The following is a 6,000-nucleotide window of genomic DNA, read 5'->3' as shown; positions in this document are numbered from 1 at the left end:
GTAAGTTTTGCAGTTCATAGAAAGCTCTTTGTCCTAGCTGTTCAAGTGTTCTCGTGGCATTAAAATGGCTGATGGGACTACGTGAACAACTGAAGAGTGACTCGATGCCAATAAAACTTTATCTATACATACATCCAGTTTACTTGCCTACCTTTGTCGGAATGTAAGCTTTCTGTTCTGATTGCATCTGTTTAGTGTTAGCAGAAGAACCAAGAAAGATAAGAAAGAATGGCTAGTGGGGTGGGAAGATTGGGATGGAAGAGCAGTGGGGGGGGGGAGAAGAGAAGAGAAGAGAAGAGAAGAGAAGAGAAGAGAAGAATGTTTGAGCCCAGGTGAAGGGGGCGGTTCTGATGTTAAAGTCCTGTTTTCCAATTGGTTCTTGATTTGTCAGTATAGATGGCTGGTGACCAATTGCTGGGCAGAAGGTACAGGCTGAACTTCTAGGTCCCAGAAGGAAAAGGAGATGCAGGGAAGGAAGGAGGGTCTTTCTGTCATGCTTGGAGAAAGAAGAACATAGCAACCATGTGGGGGCTTGAGGGGAGCTGGGGCCTGTGGCCTTCGCTACAGGCAAGTGGCCAAGGATGTTTGGCAGGGGCTAGGAGGGACTAGCCACTGAAGTTTAGGGCAAGCAGAGAGACAGAGATTGGTAAGGGCCCACTCTTCCAGGTGGGAGATAGTAACGCCCCGCAATTGTGCCTAGAAGGCAAGTTGTAAAGTAACAAACTCTCTCTCTCTCTCTCTCTCTCTCTCTCTCTCTCTCTCTCTCTCTCTCTCTCTCTCTGTGTGTGTGTGTGTGTGTGACTTTTATCACTGGATTCAAGGGTCTCAGGAGGGAGCTGGTAGCACAGTCACCTCCCGGACCAAAAGCAGGTAGAGCAAAACGGAAGCAGGATGGGGGCTGGTGGCATGGCTGATCCCAAAGCAAAAAGCAGTAGTGTAAAACTACATGCAACACCCAGGGAGAACTAGAAACAGTACAGAGTGCAGTCCAGAAGGGAGGAAGGCCAGGAGAACGCAGAGGAACCCAGAGGACAGCAAGGACGAGAAGCAACTCAGAAGCCAGGAGCCTAGTTCCATCACCGTCGCTGGACCACAAGAAAACATGCTATGGGGAATGTGTAAACAAAGATACTTAAAATTTGGTGCCTTAAAAACTGTTTGACTTTCAGCTTTACATCTATCTATCTATCTATCTATCTATCTATCTATCTATCTATTTTTAAAAGACAAAAGAATCAATGTAAGGGAAACAGACCAATGGAGGGAAAGGAAAATTAAAGAGCGATAGGAAAAGGCGAGGTGAGGAGAGAGGCTCAAGGAAAGGCAGGAGGGACCTAGTAGCAACCAAGGGGCAAAAGTATAAAATAAATCAGGACGATAAATGAAAAGTTCCGCTTCTCCTAGAGCCTCACCTTGCAACCCTTCCGTCCTGCTGGGGACTTTGTAATCCGACAGGTTAGCTAAATTGAGACCTGCAGGGACACAAAAGGTGTTTGCAATCCCCGAGCCTGCCACTCAACTCCGGGAGAATGCTCTAAGCGTGCCCAGCATAGCTTCCGCTTTGTTCTTTAACGACAGTGGCGGAAACCTAGCCCAAGGCAGCGTCTTCATGTACCTTAGTCATACCTTAGTGCTCCCTTTCAGTGAGGACACACAAAGGCTCTCCAGACCTCCAGTTTCAGCTCGGACGTTCTTGGGACAGAGTACCTCGTTTCTGATTTCTTTAAACGTTAGAACCTGAGATGTGGGTGTAAGAAAGGAGAACGGGAGGTTCAGAACCCTTGGAGAGAATTACCTGTGAGCCATCTTAATTAACCCAGGACCACGCTCTCCTTACCTGCCTCTATGTCTTACTCTGTTGTCCCAGCTCTTCTTCAGAGATAAACCAGGTGCCTCTTCTCAATACATACCAGGCTTTAAGCAACACTCACGTCCAAAAAGTCCTTCTTTATTTTTAACCCGAATCCCTTCTGCTATAGTCAAAACCTGTTTCCTCAGTGGAAATTTGGAACAGCTGGTTCCAGTGCTCCTCGTGTGCACTCTCCTTAAAGATTCATAGCCTTATAAAGAACATTCACACCACCCTCACCTAAGGCTCAGAGCTCCCTCTTTATAGATATTTCCCAATAATATCCTCCTCCTTTAGAGATGTCAACAACCAACTGGCCAGGACTCAGGCATCTGACACACCTTGCAGACATATCTGTACTCCGGAAAGATACCACACCTATTTAATAACCCAAGGGAAGTGGGCAGCGTCTAAGTGCCTCGTGCTTGAATTATTAAATATCCATTCTGTGTGAAGACACTGCTAATTTGAAGTTTGGGGTGGAACAAAGACTAAAACAGTGCCTCTATCTGGTCGTATGAGAACGACCAGTGTTTGCCTAACTGCTTACAGCTCTGTTCCCGATCACAGGCTTTTTGAAAGAGCAAAGGGAGGCATCTTAGAAACTTGACAAATCGCACCCTGTGTTGGACTCTCGGTGAAATTTGTAACTGTCTTCTCCCCGTCACACTTCTCAAACTCTTTCTTCTTGAAAGCATTTCTCTCTCTCTCTCTCTCTCTCTCTCTCTCTCTCTCTCTCTCTCTCAAAAAAAAAAAATCTGGAACAACACAAAGAATCTTCAGCTGACTTTTCAGAGAAAACAAAAAACAACATATGTTCACGAACATCTGTGCCTTTCCCGAGCTATTTTTTTTTCTCTTTCTCATTATTGTCAAGAGAAAAGAAGTTTAGTGGAATGTTTCTCCGTAGAGGCACAAGGCTGTAATACTCCCTGTTGATTACATATAAAAGACACAAAATATTAGTTTATTAAAAGCAGCTTCAACCACGGCCGTACAAAGCAGTCCTCCGATGGGACAGATTTATGGAGTAACAGCTGAAAGGTATGCAGATCACAAGATCCATGACAAATGTACTTTATTACACGGATCAGAGATTCCATATGTACTCGAAGTTACTGTACAATGATACACAACACCCGACTAAGACCACTTCAAGATTTTGCTGATATTGAAAAGTATAAAGACACACCACAAGGGCGAGAAAGTGTTTCATAAGATAGCATGATGCCAAGTCAATCCGCCGCTTCAGGAAAAGCAAGTAAGAGTAAGCCCAATGTATGAGACAGATATACCACTCTTCACATTAAAATTTGACCGTCTTAACCCCATCCATTGTTTAAAGCAGATGTTTAGAGCGTTTTCTCATATGTTAATTTACAGCTTAGTTGAATGAATAGCTGATTTAACGTTTACAAAATTAAGGAGGTTTCAGGCTTTTGTGATTTCTCACTAAAAAAGATACTGAAGCTTTTAATCACGGGGGTCCAAAAGGCTGGAGAGAGCAAAAGAGGCATAAAATATTTTAAGTGTTATTTTCTGCATGGTATTTCTAGGCATGAAGGTGACCACTTGCAACCTGGATATCCAGTGTTATAATCCTGAGGTTACATTTCTAGTGAGTGGGCCGTCCAGCCTCAGCTGGCCATGTAAGACCCTGGCATCCTATATACAGGCTCCTCTGTAAACACAATGAGCTTGTCTGCAGTTTTCCATTCTCAACGTGCATTCTCTCTCTCTCTCTCTCTCTCTCTCTCTCTCTCTCTCTCTCTCTCAAAGATATATTTATTTTATTTATATGAGTACATTGTAGCTGTCTTCAGACACACCAGAAGAGGCATCGGATCCCATTACAAATGGTTATGAGCCACCATGTGGTTGCTGGGAATTGAACTCAGGACCTCTGGAAGAGCAGTCAGTGCTCTTGACCACTGAACCATCTCTCCAGCCTGTGCCTTTCCTCTTGAGGAGAGCATTTGTGCTTGAACTCACACTTGTTTGACTTCCAGCATTGCTTCCTCAAACTGCTCATTTGAAATGAGGGGCAGCAACTGTCTTAACTTCTCAACATCGTTTGACCGAGTCAGTAATGGACGTGAAGCATTTAGCAGAGTGAGGATTCCTTAAATGTCGTTTTGGTTTCTGTGTTTACTTACGATCCTATCTAACTGAGTCTTATTCGACATCACAATGTATTTTCCTCTGCTTTAAAGTAAGCACCCGCACACACAAAAAGACTTTTGGCAATCAGCTACATACAGAATGTGTGTGCTTGCACGTGTGTGTGCGTGTGTGCGTGCGTGCGTGCGTGTGTGTGTGTGTGTGTGTGTGTGTGTGTGTCATGTACGCACAAGGATACATGCCTGTGGGCATAAGCAGAGTTCAGAGGAGGACACTGGGTATCCTGTTCTATCATCCCCTGCTTCCTTTCTTTGGGATGGATCTGTCATTGAACATAGAGGTAGGTAGCAGTCAGCAAGCCCCAGCAAGCCATCTCTGGACCTACCTCCCACACCACTGGGATTATCACACATGAGACCAGGCCTGACTTTTGAAACGGGCACAAGGGCTTTGAACTCATGTCCTTGTGGTTCATAGCAAATGTCCTCACTTGTGAACCATCTCCCTATCCAGGAGAATGTAAATTGTATGGTTTCTTTTATAAATAGACCCAAACCTGACCTGACCTTTCTGAGATTGATAAAGTCCTGGGGATGCAGGGTGGCTTTTGATGTCATGTAAGCGCTCGAAAGTCTCCTACCATCCTCAAACACATTCTTCTAAAAGTGGTATGTGTCTGCTGCAATGAAGATGTTTATAGGCTGGAAGATACAGGGTGGGGGTGGGGAATGCATGTGCCTGGCACAAGTTTGAATTACTTTGCTAACTGTCCCTGTCCTTCCCGAGTAATAGTAGCCAACAGGTCAAATCTGCATTACAGCTGTAGAGTGTCTCCATTCGGCTTGAGGTCTTTGGAGACCCCTTCTTCTCTAGCCTGTGCCTAGTGCTTCCCTATGCAAACCACATCCTCCTTCACCCTCTCCTCCCGTGTCTCCTCAAGGCCACTTCAAGTCGTTCAATCGAATCATTTATAAATATTTCTCTGACCCCTAAAATTCAGATCCCAGATACATGGACCTAAAATCTGAAAACATTCAGTTTCTTTATGGACAACATATATCACTGGGTAGTATGTGTGCCAATAGGGAAAAAAAATGTGTATCTGCACTACTGTGACAGCAATCACACAAAATGTGGTCAAAGCCAACGTTCCAGGCATGGTGGTCTATGCCTATAATTCTGGGACTCGAGGGCTGAGGCATTACTACATTACTGCACGTTTCAGGCCAGCTGGCTCTATGAGTATCAGGCTAGCCAGGACCCTGTCTCACAAACAAACCAATAAGCAAAAATCTTTCTGGGTTCTACCTTAGAGGTTCAGCTAACAGTCACGTGGCCTCCACTTAGCTGTCTGGCCACTAATAACCTTGGCCTATACCTGGGTTTGGACCAGTTGGCACATTTCTAATGAAGTGTTACTTCGAGGAATTCAGTCTGCTTTCCACCCAGAGGTTTGTGAAGGGTTCTGTAAGTCATTTTGCTACTAAGCGAGTTCTTTACCTGACCCTGAGCCTGCCCAATCCCATCAGGGATTAAACCAAGTAACAAGAAGTCTACTCCAAGAACACCTTTTGTCTTGGAGAAATTTTGTGGGCTCTGTGAGAATGCATGCTTTAACACAGCTGTCCTGGGGTTGTCTACTTGACTCCTGTGTCTCGGTTTCCTCCAGTATAGATAATATTAGCAGCATAACCACAGGTTTCTGGATCAATTAGATAAGTTAATAATTTTAAATTTATATTTTTATTAGTCTTATGTATATTTAATATTTTTAAAGGGAACAAAAATAATTCCATTCTGCTTCTAATGTGTCCTAGTCTGATTCCAAATGACTTCCTGCTTGGCTTGAGCGCCCCCTGGTGGTTTTACAGCAATTCTCTGGAAAGCACTAAAAACAAATTTGGAGTTGTTTGTTTACCTCAAAGATTAAAGAGTCTTTAAAAGTGGCAAAGGGCTTATCACACCCCTGAACTGATTTCAAAAGCCCACTATAGATTTTCTGCCAAAACCCCGAGATGGATAGACACATT

Source organism: Arvicanthis niloticus, chromosome 22, assembly GCF_011762505.2.
Source record: "Arvicanthis niloticus isolate mArvNil1 chromosome 22, mArvNil1.pat.X, whole genome shotgun sequence".
Lineage (NCBI taxonomy): Eukaryota > Metazoa > Chordata > Mammalia > Rodentia > Muridae > Arvicanthis > Arvicanthis niloticus.
The sequence above is the reverse complement of the archived record's forward strand: the minus strand, read 5'-3'. Positions refer to the sequence as shown.